A 14613-nucleotide genomic window follows, 5' to 3' on the forward strand; every position below is an offset into this window, starting at 1 on the left:
AGGCTTAGCAGGCTATACTGTCTCCTTCACAACCAGTCAACTCTACCATTGTAGCGTGAAAACATTCAGAGACAATAAATGAACAAACGGGCATGGCTGTGTTCCAGTAAAATCTTATTTAAAACAGGCAGCAGGCTGTATTTGGCCTGTAGGCCATAGTTTGCCCATCTCTGCTCTAGAGGAATCCTTCCTACCCAATAGAAACATGATGTGAGCCACATCTGTAATTTTCAACTTGACAGGAGTCGCATTTGAAAAAGTAAATAGAAACAGGTGAGATTACATTTAATAAATTATACTCGATCCATTACATCCTAGATACCATATCAGCATGTAATAAGTGTAAAAGTTGTTATATTTTAAAAGTTTAAAGATTTTATTTATTTATTATTATTATTATTTTTTAAAATATTTTATTTATTTATTCATCAGAGAGACAGAGAGAGAGAGAAACGCACACAGGCAGAGGAAGAAGCAGGGAGCCTGACATGGGACTTGATCCCAGGTCTCCAGGATCACACCCTGGGCTGAAGGCGGCGCTAAACCGCTGAGCCACCCGGGCTGCCCTATTTATTATTTTTTAAGTAGGCTCCATGCCCAACATGGGGCTTGAACTTACAACCCAAGATCAAGAGTCACATGCTCTACTGACTTGGGCCAGCCAGGTGTCCCTAAAGGTTATTAATGAAGTGTTTTAGTCTTCTCTCTGTAGTGGCTCAAGTATTAGCTAGTGCTGCTTCAGAAACTTAGACTGGTGGGAGAGAAAACCCTCCCTCTAATCCCTTGCTCAGCTTTATTTTCTGCAGGGTATCTAGCATTATTTGAGATCTGATTGCTTCGTTTACTTTGCTTACTGTCTCCCTGAGCAGAAGGTAAGAGGGCAGGACACACTGTTCACTGCTCTCCGTGCCTGAACAGAGCCTGGCCCAGAGCTGGAGCCGGGGATCCCTGTTTAATGAGCAAATGGGGTGCTCATAGGTAGAAAGTGCTGGAGGGCAGAGATGACATTTCTGAAGAAGGGCGGTGGGAGAGCATTAGGAAAAGCTTTGATGCAGGTAGTTTTTGAGGGAGGGCTTGAGGGGTGAGAAGAATTTGGAACAACAATGGGGATGGAAGGATGTCCAGGGCCCGAAAATAAACATGCGCGAAGCCAGACACAGGAAGTTCGCGTGATGTTTGCGAGGAATAGTTCACTTAGGCCTTAGAACTCTTTTACACTTATTGAAGATCCTGATGAGCTTTTATTTATATGTGTCAATATTACAGGTAAGAAATTGAAACAAAACTCAAAACCCAAGAATAGGCCAGCACCCATCCTCACCCTCAGAGCAGTGACATCATTACACCAGGTAGCCTCTGGAAAGTTCTGGTGGAGATTCTGGAAAGAATGAGAGTGGGAAAGGCAGATACCATCTAATAGGATGGTGGAAAGGTTTGACTCTGGACCTCCCGAAGGGCTCTCAGCATCCCTGGACCATGCGTCAGGGGCTGCTGAGCTGGCCTTAGGGTGTGAGGAGAAGGTGGGTGAGAGAGAGGACCAGTTAGTGGCCTGGATCTGATCACCTGTGGCAGTGACAACATTTCTCATGCCCTGCTGTGCCTTGGGCGTGTCGTAAGCACTTTATGCAGGTTGGCACTTTAGGCCTCCCTGGGAGAACCTTTTGGAGCAGGTGTTACTATTTTATGTGTCTTACAGGTGAGTCTGTCCAAGGTCATGTTGTAAGTGAAGAGTTTTGGTGAAACCCAGGCAGCTGCCCCACAGCCACATGGTCTACTGCCCCCAGAGACTTCGTATCACACTAGTTCTATAACGTAAAGGTCTTTAGATGACAGCTTCAAGAGTTTGAGTTGTGTTGTGGTTTTTCCACATAACGTGGAGCCACTTCAAAGTTTGCAGTGAATAATCTGGCAGCAGTTCATATGATGGAGGAGGTGGGGGACCTGGAAAGCCTGGGGCCAGTTAGGAGGATTTGCAGTGCAGGCGAGTTACATCTTTTGTGTATTTAATTTACGTGACAGCACACATGCGCACGCACACACACAGCACAGAGTATTGAAAGTGCTGGGTTTTCATACAAAATGTGAACCAGCAGCTCCATATAGTATTCAGTGGACAAAGCAGCGACCTGTTCTAATGCCAGGGGGAAAAATAGTGCGTTGGACTAGTGATAGGGGCTCTTTAAGGATAATTTTGATGATGCTCAGTTTGACCCTGGGACCTAACTCCCGAGTACAGTTAGGACTATTGAATCAGAGAGTAGTAATGGCACTTTGAGAGCAGTAGAGATGGAGGGGTGATTGGAAGATTTCTCAGACAAGGCATGGCGCCAGCCATGGGGGGAATCTGGGGAGTGTCGGGGAAAGCTGCCGAAACACTGACCAGGCTGGAGCAGTGGGTGTCAGCACACCCAGGGCTCTTGAGTGATCAGGAGGGAGTTGGGGAGCAATTATGTTTGTTTGTTTGTTTGTTTTTAAGTATTTTATTTATTTATTGATGAGAGATACAGAAAAGCAGAGGCATAGGCAGAGGAGGGAGAAGCAGGCTCCCTCTGGGGAGCCTGATGAGGGACTCAATCCCAGGACCCCAGGATCATGACCTGAGCCAAAGCCAGATGCTCAACCACTGAGCCACTCAGGCGCCCTTATATTTGTTTTTTTTTTTTTTTTTAAGATTTTATTTATTTATTCATGAGAGACACAGAGAGAAAGAGAGGCAGAGACACAGGCAGAGGGAGAAGCAGGCTCCATGCAGGGAGCTTAAGGTGGGTGCGACTCAATCCCGGGACTCCAGGATCACGCCCTGGGCCGAAGGTGACACTAAACTGCAGAGCTGCCGCGGCTGCCCCGTGTTTGTTTTTTATTGTGAGAAAATATACATAATAAAATTTACCATTTTGAAGTGTGCCATTCAGTGGCATGAAGTACATTGATATTGTTGTGTAGCCATCGCCACCATCCATCTCCAGAACTTTTTCATCTTTCCAAACTGAAGCTCTGTCCCCATTAAATGACCTTTTAGGAAAGTGACGGATGTTCACTGTAGACATGTGGTCTCCTGACACATGGTGGGGTGGGGAAAAGCTGGGCAGGCTCAGGCTTCTGGAGTGCACACCCAGTTGATGGTCCTGCCAGGAGAAGCGTGGACAGAGAAGTGTAAGGGATATTCGGTCTTGGAAGCACAGGGTCTTATTTGGTTGGCATCATCCATAGGAAGAACGATACCTACTTTGAAAATGTGTATTCAATCTGTCCCTCGTGTTGCTTTTATTTGGGTTAGTTTTCCACTAAAGTCCTTTTTCTGTTTCAGCATCCAGTTCATGATACTACGTTGCATTTCACATAATTGCCTTTTGAATGTTGGAAAAAAAACCTTTCTAATCAATCTCACTTTATCTAATCCTTAGTTCATCCTCTTTCCTAAGACTTATCTTTATGAAGAATTTTGTTAAAGCTTTTGATGCCAGAGAGTAGGGGTCGAGCAAGATGGTCTGTAAATTAAGGCAATCTGGAAGTGATCCATAACCATGGGCAGTACTCAGAGTAGAGGGATGGTGGCTGGCAGCCAGAGCAGCAAGTGGACAGGTGAATGCAGAGGGGGGAGGGGACGGGCTGTGGGAGCGTAGGGCCGACCGTCAGGGAAGTAGGGAAAGTCTGTAGGTTCCGGGGCCTGTTCAGTCCCTGATGATCCAACTCTGAAGAAAAATTGATAGGATTATTCTCTTATTTGTCTTAGATTTATAGGTTTTTGTTTTGTTTTCCCTGATTGCAAGTTATCAGATCTGTTGCTGTGCAGGTGACCCTTCTTGACAGCCTTTGCAGGTGTTCCAGGAAACTCTTCAGGAGCTACTTGACATTTTCCCTCACTTTGATGTTACACTGATTCTCAAGGGTTCAGACCTAAAGAATCCTTCTTGGATTGTATTTTAACAGATAACATCAGGGACGTCTGGGTGCCTCAGTCGTCTGGGTGCCCGACTCTTGATTTTGGTTCAGATTGTGAGATTGAGCCCTGGGTCAGGTTCTGCACTCAGCAGGGAGTTTGCTTGAGATTCTCTATCTCTGTGTGTCACCCCCCCCCCCCCCCCCCCCGCCATGTGCGCGCATGTGCGCGCGCGTGCGCGCGCGCACACACACACACACACACACACTCTCTCTCTCTCTCTCTCTCAAAGTTGAGAGAGAGAAAGAGCACCAATAACAAAAACTTGTTTGCCACTTTCCCTTGCTTGAGCTTCAGGGTCTTAATTCTGAGCCTTCTGCTGAACCAGCAGTAGACGTGGGGTTGAGGCCACACTCCAGCCCTTGCAGCCTGGCCATGTCTCTGCCTGGGAAGGCAGTGCTGCTGGCATCTCACAGAGACTTGCTCACCCCTCAGGGTCATTGCTGCTATAGACCAGCTCATCCTGTGCACTGTTGAAGTGTTCATCGTGTTCTCTTTGCCATCTCTTTACTGTACTTGTTCTCTGTACCTTGGGGGCCTCCATGATCAGATACCTTCCCTCAATAGCAGCCTTGGTGCTACTGCCTTTGCTCTTCTTGGGGCCAGTGTTTGGGAAACATGCACAGATTAAGTGTGTTAGAAAGGTCAAGTATGACTGCCTGTTTTCTGGAACAGGCTTTGGTCCTATGTACAGTGTTCATAGGTGGAGGTGTTTCTGTGTCATTGCACTTTCATCCCATTTCAAAACATTTTGGTAGCATGCTTTTTTTTTTTTTAATTTTTTAAATTATTTATGATAGGCACACAGTGAGAGAGAGAGAGAGGCAGAGACACAGGCAGAGGGAGAAGCAGGCTCCATGCACCGGGAGCCCGACATGGGATTCGATCCCGGGTCTCCAGGATCGCGCCCTGGGCCAAAGGCAGGCACTAAACCGCTGCGCCACCCAGGGATCCCTGCTTTTTTTTTTTTTTAATTTATTTTAAAGGATGCAGAAGGGGAGGGGAAGAGGGAGAGAGGGTCTGTTTGTTTTTTTTTTTTTTAAGATTTATTTATTTATAAAGATTTTTATTTATTATTCATGAAAGACACAGGCAAAGACATAGGCAGAGGGAGAAGCAGGGTCCCTGTGGGGAGCCCGATGTGGAACTCCATCCCAGGACCCCAGGGTCGTGACCTGAGCGGAAGGCAAATGCTCAGCCACTGAATCACCCAGGTGCCCCAAGATTTATTTTATTTGAGAGAGAGAAAGAGAGCAGGAAGAAGGCAGGAGAGGGAGCAAACTCCCCACAGAGCGTGGAGCCAGATGCAGGCTTGATCCCAGGATCCCAAGGCTAGGACCTGAACCAATATCAGGAGTTTCCTGACTGAGCCATCTAGGTGCCCCAAGATAGAGTCTTAAGCAGACTGCTGAGTGCAGAGCTGACACCGGGCTGGATCTCATGACCCTGAAATCATGACCCAGGCCAAAACCGAGTCTGATGCCTAATTGACTGAGCCGCCCAGATGCCCCTTTGGTAGCATGCTTTTTAATGAATGCTCATAATTCTATCAGGCGGATGAACCACATTTCTTGAGCCAGTCTCCGCTTTTGTTTAAGATTCATCCTTTCACTTGATAGAACACAAGCAGGGGAAGTGACAGGGAGAGAGAGAAGCATGGAGCCTAACTCGGACTTGATCCGAGGACCGGGAGATCCTGACTTAAGCCCAAGGCATACATTCAGCCCAGACACCCCCAGTCTTCTCTTTTGACTAGCTAAAATGTTTCCAGATTTTTATAGCTTTAAATAATAGAACTACTGTCTTATACTAGATACTTTATTTTTTTTTTTAATCTTTGTCTACTTCTTCAAATTTCTCAGGATAAATTCCTCAAACAGAAGTACTGATCAGGGGATGGGAATACAGTCTTAAGACTTCGGATTCATTTTACCAGACTGTCATCCCCCAAAGTAGTACCCATTTATACTTCCATCTTAGAATGCTTATTTTCCCAGCATGATGATGAGATTTTTTTTTTTTTTTTCCTTTTGGTGACTGAGGCAGGAGTCCCAGCTCTTTGGCAGCATCTGGAATTCTAGAACTCAGGTCAGTTGACTAGGCATTTTTCTGACTGTACTCTTCTGTTGCCAAGAAACAAGCCCTTCTTGTGGCCGCAGGGGTGGGGTGGGGTGGGGTGGGGGAGGTCCCTGAACTCTGCAGGCCTTCAGGCCAGTCTCTTGTGCCTTAGCTCAGGGCCTGCGATCCCTGAACAGAGGGCTAGTAGGCTGGGGGATGGTAAGTAAGCCAAGGGGGCCGGGCTGGCTCAGATATGGGCTGGGAGTTGTAGAGGCCAAATTCTAAGAGGGCCCTCAGAATCCCCATCTCTGGGCAGCCCCGGTGGCGCAGCGGTTTAGCGCCGCCTGCAGCCCAGGGCTTGATCCTGGAGACCCTGGATCAAGTCCCACGTCAGGCTCCCTGCATGGAGCCTGCTTCTCCCTCTGCCTGTGTCTCTGCCTCTCTCACTCTCTCTCTCTGTCTCTATGAATAAATAAATAAAACCTTAAAAAAAAAAAAAAAAAAAGAATCCCCATCTCTTTCCTGCCCCCCACTGAGGCATTTCTCAGATGATGCAGCTCATGGTGGGACGATGGCTGTATCCTATACAGTGATGCCCGAGGTATGTTGGGGTTTCCATCCTCTCCAGCTTCCCTGTAGACTTGCACTCTCTCCTCTCTTTTACTGGTGACATCAGAGGATGGGAGAGTTTCCAGTTGTCAGGTGCCCAGTGAAGGTGAGGTCTTTGAGCCTCCAAGATGATTGACGTTGGCTGTGTACTAGGTTTTAAGGTATGTCTGGGCCCATGATGGTGGTTCTAGAAGGGAGGATTTGATTTGGCTCCTTTATTTTATAGTCCGGGAACTGAGGTCCCAGGAGGCTGAATGGTTCAGGTTCAGGTTCAGGTTGATGGAAGCCACAAATGGACCAAGATGACTCTAAGACTTCAGGAAAGAAAAGTTCACAGGAGGACAACCATCTGATCTCTAGGGGTAGAAGTAGAGGGTGCTGCAGTGCTGATTTTAGTTTTCTGGTGATTTAGTTACAGTTGAGACAAGTATGGGTATTTGACTTAAAAAATAAAATCTGGGGATCCCTGGGTGGCGCAGCGGTTTGTCACCTGCCTTTGGCCCAGGGCGCGATCCTGGAGACCCGGGATCGAATCCCATGTCGGGCTCCCGGTGCATGGAGCCTGCTTCTCCCTCTGCCTGTGTCTCTGCCTGTCTCTCTCTCTCTCTCTGTGTGACTATCATAAATAAAAAAATAAAATAAAATAAAATCTGTAATACAGAGGATTTAGAGGATTTACACTGACTCGGGAGACATGCTCAAGAACTTCCTACTCAAGACCATAGAACCAGGCAGAGTCACTAATTGCAGCATCACCTTAGGCTTGCCTTTAAAAAAAAAAAAAAAGCTAGCTTTTTTGGGATAGAATTTAAATACCATAAAATTCACCCTTTTAAGTTAATTCACATGGCTTTTAGTGTATTCCGAGGTTTGTGCCCCCACCATCACTGTGCAGAATAGGAACGTTTCACTGTCCTCACCCATAAAGGAGAGCCTCTGCCCCTTAGCAGCTGCGCCGAACCCCCGCACTGTCCAGCCCCTGGTAACCACGTTCTGTGTTGGTCTGTTTGCGTTTTCATCTTTGTGGGTTTGCCGACTCCAGACTTGTATGAAAACATGTAATACGCGGCCTTCTGTGTCTGGCTCCTCGCTGAACACATTTTCAGGTTTCCTTCGGGTCCTGCGCATCTCTACTTCACTCCTTGCAGGGCTCCACCGTGTGGGTGGTTCATGCGCGGATGGCATGTGGGTCGTTGCCACTTCTTGACTGTTGTGAATACAGTTGCTGTGGGCACTGATGTACAGCTCTGTGCGGGGTGTACATTTTCAGTTCTCCTGGGTGTTCTGCCCAGGAGTGGAGTTGCCGGGTCACGTGGCCCCTCGCGTTTCAGCTTGCGGGCAGGGCAGCTGCGGCCAAGCGGGTTCCAGGGGCACCAAGCAGGCAGCCCCACGTGTTACCGTCCGTGCGTGTTGCCGCCGTCGCGCCGGGTGCGTGGGGGGTGGTGTGCTGGTGTGGCGGGCGCGAGTCTCGCCGCTGACGGCCTCCAGAGTCTTTCCACCCACTTGGAAACCTGCTTTGGAGAAATGTCTCTGCCAGAAAATGGTTTGCCCACTTTATTTATTTATTTATTTATTTATTTATTTATTTATTTATTTATTCATTCATTCATTCATTCATTCATTTTAGAGAGAGAGAGAGGCAGAGACACAAGCAGAGGGAGAAGCAGGCTCCATGCACTGGGAGCCCGACATGGGACTCGATCCCGGGTCTCCAGGATCGCGCCCTGGGCCAAAGGCAGGTGCCAAACCTCTGCGCCACCCAGGGATCCCCCTTTTATTTTTTTTAAATATTTATTTGTTTATGATAGACACAGAGAGATTGAGAGAGAGAGAGAGAGAGAGAGAGGCAGAGACACAGGCAGAGGGAGAAGCAGGCCCCACGCTGGGAGCCCAATTTGGGACTTGATCCCGGGACTCCAGGATTGCGCCCCCGGCCAAAGGCAGACGCCAAACCGCTGAGCCACCCAGGGATCCCCTGTTTGCCCACTTTTTAACTGGCTCATTCGTTGGCTGCCTGGCGGACCCTGCCATTGGGTCTTCTCCTTTTCCTAGAGTCAGGCAGGTGGGCCACCTCCTGTGGTAGGTGCTTTCTGTGTCACTGGGGTCTCTGCCGGGCATCTTGCATTACTTTGGGATTTAACTTCCTTTCCTATTTAAATAGACTCTAGAGGATTTGTGATCCTTACAAACTGAAAGGGCTCTTAGTTCTAAATCTTTCTAGAATGAACTTTTAATTGTTTTACATCTGGGGTTCCATAGTCCCCCAGGAAGAAGAAAGGGGCTGCTAACTAGGGCTTACTGGGCAGTGGGGCAAGCTTTCAGATGTTTACCAGTCACATGAATTACACATAGAATGCTAGTCACAACTGAAGTTTTTCAGAGTCAGGGCCTGTACCATCTAGTCTCCTTTTTGGTTCCCTTGTAGGATGGATTATAGTATTTCTTGTGCAGCAGGTGAAGAAATGCTCCTTGCTTGGCATGAATGTGCTTTGGTAACCGAGCCATTTCTGTGGCCGTGTGGCAGGTCTGAGACACGGCTGTGCTGAAGCGTGCGAGCAGGTGCCATGCGTGTGACAAACGGTGCCTGGTAACAGAGGCCAGAGGCCAGCCGAGTGTGCCTTGGCTACTCTTGCTTCACAGATCCTCCATCCTCAAGCAGGGTAGCTGTCTGCTGAGGGGCACATGTGCTGCTATTTATGTTTTGTGACTTTCTCAGTGATTGTTTTTAGTTTAGCATTTAAGAATCTAATTTAATTTTGTAAGCGTGTGAAGTGTTGATTCCCCATGCCTGTCGCATGACACTGACAGTGAGTCTCTTCCACCCAGAGCCCCACTTTGCCCCAGATCAGGTCTGACTGTTGTGGTTGAATAACAGCAATCTATGCAGTTTAAAGAGTCTTTGACATTTGAATCAGAAAGCCAGTTGTCTGCACAGATAGATTCAGGTGACTGGGATAGATTCTGATGGAGTTGTGCTTTCTATTCCTTCCCCACCACTTCACATTTTAGAATAGCAGGACTGGGAGAGTCCCTCAAAGATGAACTGGTCTCTAAATTAATTAGGTGAGTGTCAAAACTAAGAATTTCTAAGTATTTTTATTTTTTTTTAAGAGAGAGTGAGTGCACCTGAGCAGGGTGGGGGGGGGCGGGGAGGGAGAGAATCTCAGGTAGACTCTGTGCTGAGCATGGAGCCTAACCCAGGGCTTGATTTTAGGACCCTGAGATCACAACCTGAGCCGAAATCAAGAGTTGGATGCTTAACTGACTGAGCCACCCAGGTGCCCCAGATTTCTAATTTTTCAATTTGTGATTTCTTGTTTTTGTTACCTTATCATCTCTCTATCTTCAAATATGTTCCATGTTTATAGGTAAGTACCTTGTAAATTTAAGATTAAAGGTCTCTGGTTGACATCCTTTAGGTGTACATGGTAATTGAACACATTCATTTCCACTTCCTCCAAAAACCCTTCCAAAGTGACAGTAAATGATTTTTTTTTTAACTTTCTTTAATCTCTACCCAACATGGACCTCAAACTCACAACCCTGAGATCAAAAGTCCCTTGCTCTACCGACTGAGCCAGCCAGGTGCCCCAATAAATGAATTGTTTAAATGTGTAAACCTATGAGGAAAAAGAATGGGAGGGAAGACAGTAGACAAAGATTGCAAGTTTTATTAAAGATTTTACTCATTTGAGAGAGAGCACGAGCAGGGGGAGGGGCAGAGGAAGAAGCAGACACCCTGCTGAGCAGGGAGCCCCATGCAGGGGCTCCATCCCAGGACCCTGAGACCATGACACAAGCCAAAGGCAAAATCAAAAGCTTAACCGACTGAGCCACCCATAGGCCCCAAAGATTTCAAGGTTTAGAAGATGAAAGGTGAGCAAAGACTGAGCAGAGCAGAGGAAGCTCAAACGGTGCCGGTGGAGACAAAGCACTGCAGAAAGTCTCAGGGATTGGAGGCACCTGACGTTGTTGCCCCAGGCACAAGTAAGGTTTGGGCCCAAAGATGGAGGGATTAGTTGAAAGGTCTGCCTCTCCACCTGTACAGACCCTGCGCTAGAGGCCAAGGTTTATGCTCTGGAGACGTTGAACCAGGGTGGCTCTGGATTCAGGCAGCTTAGACATAGCAAAGGGTAGCATAACACTGGGACGAAACAAAGGTTCAGGAGAGTCTGTACACTAAAAGGGGAAGTTGCAGCTGAGTTTCCTGCCTGCTTCCGGGCGCTGAAACCAGGCTTGAGGTGTGGGATTGGAGAACTCCTCTCTAGGAAAAACTGAACAGTGTCAGAGACAGACGTGCAGTTGGTAGGGTTTAGCAGGCCTTCAGAACAAAAGCTAGGTTCTACCCCAGCTAACGTGATCCATCCCAGTCCAGAGCCTTGCTTGTGTTCACAAAGCTTCCATTATCTTTTTATTGCTGCAACTTTACTTTTTATCTTAAGATTAGAGATTCACAGGAAGTTGTAAAACAATAGAGAGGTCCCCTGCACCCTTCATCCAGTTTCCCCCAGTGGTTGTATCTTACGCAACCACAGACACTATCAGAACCAGGAAATTGACATTGGTGCACACGCAGTGTGTGTGCAGTTCTCTGCCATTTTGTCACCTGAAGTTTCATGGGAGCTCCTAGGTGGCTCAGTCAGTGAAGTGTCTGCCTTTGGCTCGGGTTATGATCCCCACTCTGGGGAGCCTGCTTCTCCCTTTCCCCCTGCTTGTTCCCTCTCTCTCTCTCTCTCTCAAATAAATAAAAATCTTAAAAAAAAAAAAAAAGATACAGAACTGTTCCCTCACCGAAAAGATCTCCTGTTGACTCATTTCAACTAGGAGTGGACAGTCAGAGGTCACTGAACAGATTCAGAAAGCTCCCAACACAAAGGGTAGAGGCTAGAACAAGCAAAGAGAAAGATGTGCTGGGAGAAACCCTCAGAACACAGTGAATATCCTCTGAGAAATAAGAGCCGATACTTTGTTGATGAAATAAAACAGAATGCTGTAAAACTCAGAACAATTAAGAGTTCTTGGTATTAAAAACAATGTTAGGGAGAGAAAAGAATTGACAAAAACTCTCAGGAAATACAATGAAAACATCTGACATCTAGGAGGTCTTAAAGAAAGAAAAAAAAATGAAGGACAGAAATGTATCAAATCAGGAATGTTTCCAAAATTGATGATCATAGGGTTCCAGGATGGTGAATGGAAAAAGTTCTGATTGGCACATTGTGTAATTCCAGAACACTGGGGATGAAGCTTCCAAAGAGAGAAAACCGGTCACATGCAAAAGATTGGGAATGAAGATATATCCAATTTTTCAACTCTCGTGGGAAGCCAGGCAGCAGTGGAGTGGATTTCCAATCCCACATGGTAGATTGAGCTAATGTAGAACCACTCCTACTCAATCACTGAGAAATGTCATATAAAATATAATATAGATTTTAAATATGTAACTAAGCTTATAAGAAAGCAAAGGGATAACAAGAAACCAAAATCAATGAGAGAATTTAAAACCAGAGCAGAGGAGCCTGCTTGATTGCGGCATCTCTGGAGGGTGTTTATTGGACCCTCACAAAAATAGAAGTTTGGATTTTAATGATCATGGAATTGAAATAGAAATTCGCCTCAAAAGGCTAGTCCCTGGTGGAAAGAATAAAAGGAATTCAAGAATATCTCCCCTGTGGGGCTGGAGAAATGGCAAAGAAGTTTATTTAATATATGTTTTTAAAGATTTATTTAAGTAATTACTACACTCACCATGGGGCTCGAACTCACGACCCCGGGATCAAGAGTCACAACGCTCTTCCAACCAAGATAGCCGGGCATCCCAGCAAGGAGGTTTATCATTGCCCTATACTTGAGGTATTGGGAGACGTCTCCTGTGAGCAGTTGAAACATCCGGGTTTGAATTCTATATTTATAATTCCCACGTGTTTCAGGAATCCCTGCACTAGCACCAGCCTGGCACCAGGCTGTTGATACCCTTGGAGCTCCTTGTCAAAGGTAAAGCAAAACTTGTGTCGAATGACCCTTCCACAGCACAGGCCACTTGGAATCCTACCATTGCCACAAATGATGAGCTCATGCCAGGAATTTACTAAACACACAAATTATAAGCAAGACTCAGCTGCCACAACAAACAGGATTTCCACCATTTTAAAACCCCAGGTAATAGAAGAGAGTACAACATATAAATGTTTTAAGTAAGTAAAGGGCTGAAGGAAAGCATAAGATGATACATTTAAAAGGACTTTTTTTTTTTTTAAGAACCTAGAACTCCAGAATGAAAATTCTGATTGAATTTAAAATCCGGTGGAGGGCAGCCCCGGTGGCACAGCGGTTTAGCACAGCCTGCAGCCTGGGGTGTGATCCTGGGGACCCTGGATCGAATCCCACATCGAGTCCCACGTCAGGCTCCCTGCACGGAGCCTGCTTCTCCTTCTGCCTGTGCCTCTGCCCGTGCCTCTGCCCCTCTCTGTCTCTATGAATAAATAAATAAAATCTTTTTGAAAAATAATAAATAAAACCCAGTGGAAGTGTTAAAGAGCAAAATAGACACACGCTAAGAGAATTACATGAACCAGAAAATAGATCTAAAGAAGGGAAGTAGAGTTTACCAGAGAGAGAGACTGTACACAAGGAAGAGAAGCAACCAGCAAGAGCACAGGATGAGAGGACCCAGGCTGTGTCTAATGGGAGTTCCCCCAGGGAAAAAGAGCATCTGAAAAGCAGCTTGGGGAAAAAAATACAGATTACTCCCAGGGTTCACCAGGGAAGCCCAGCAGAGGTCTAAGTCATAGCTTCGGGGCCAGACAGGAATGAAATGAACTCTTCAGCATACTCAAGAAAAGACGTTGTTAACTTAGTTTTCAGCAACCCCCTTATTCAGTAGTGGGAACAAAATGAAGGCATTTTCACCAAAAGAAAAAACTGAGTTTATTCACTAACAGACCTTCCCTGCACTTGAGGAAGAAGGAAACTAGACCCAGTAGAACAGAGTGGGACAGAAAGGAAAGGTGTAACCAGGACAGTGGGGATGTGTGGGTGGATCTCAATAAGCATTAACTTAGGAAACTGTGAGCGCTACTCATTTGAGAATTTAAAACTAAAATCCTGACAAACAATGGAAATGAGAGTGAGGGGATGATTTTAATGAACACATTCTAAGATCTTTGAACTGTTTGGGAAGAGTAGGAGGGATGTTGATGTGCTTAAGCCTTTCTGAGTCCAGTAAAGGTATTAAAATGTTAAGGGTAACCATTAAAAAAATAGAAATAGGCCTGCAAGCTTTCAAACCAATAGAGGGAAAATGCTCAGAATTATAAAAACTAGGTCATTCCTCTAGAAAAAAGAGAGCAAAGAAAAAGTATGGTAGGTAGAAGACACCTAAAGGTAATAGTAATAAACCCACATGATCACAGTAAATATAAACAGAGTAAAACATGCCAGTGAGGACAGGTTGGAGGACAGTAGAGCAAACCCCTCAACATTTTGAGGGAAGGGACACCTTGGTGGTTCAGTGGTGAAGCATCTGCCTTTGGCTCAGGACATGCTTCTGGGGTCCTGAGATCCAGCCCTGCATCCGGCTCCCTGCGGGAAGCCTGCTTCTCCCTCTGCCTGTGTCTCTGCCTCTCTCTGTGTGTCTCTCATGAATAAACAAAATCTTAAAAAAAAAAAAAAATTCTGAGGGAATTCTGAATTTGGGCACATTACCCTGCAGGTAATTTTTGCAGGCATCCAAGAAGGGTGTGTGTGTGTGTGTGTGTGTGTGTGTGTGTGTGTGTGTGTGTGTGCTTCCCATGGATCCTTTCCCTGGAAGCTGGTGGGAGGCATGCTTCACCAAAACGAGTTTTCTGGGATCTGGGAAACAAGAAATCCCTTGTTTCTTGCTGCAAAGGAAAGCCCATGTTGGAGAGGCAGGGTGGAACTCTCTAGGAGGATGGTCTCCAAGAGACGAAACCCAGGGAACACCTGATGGATTACTTGAGCATGTTTGGAGAAGTTACGGATAGGTT

General features: G+C 46.3%; 1 protein-coding gene across 2 annotated transcripts in view; it reads left to right on the forward strand.

Annotated features, from left to right (window-relative positions):
* The window catches only part of UBE2O (ubiquitin conjugating enzyme E2 O), a 55926-nt gene that overhangs the window by 12133 nt on the left and 29180 nt on the right, over positions 1-14613 (forward strand). The window lies entirely within an intron of this gene.

This window comes from Vulpes vulpes, chromosome 2 (genome assembly GCF_048418805.1).
Source record: "Vulpes vulpes isolate BD-2025 chromosome 2, VulVul3, whole genome shotgun sequence".
NCBI lineage: Eukaryota > Metazoa > Chordata > Mammalia > Carnivora > Canidae > Vulpes > Vulpes vulpes.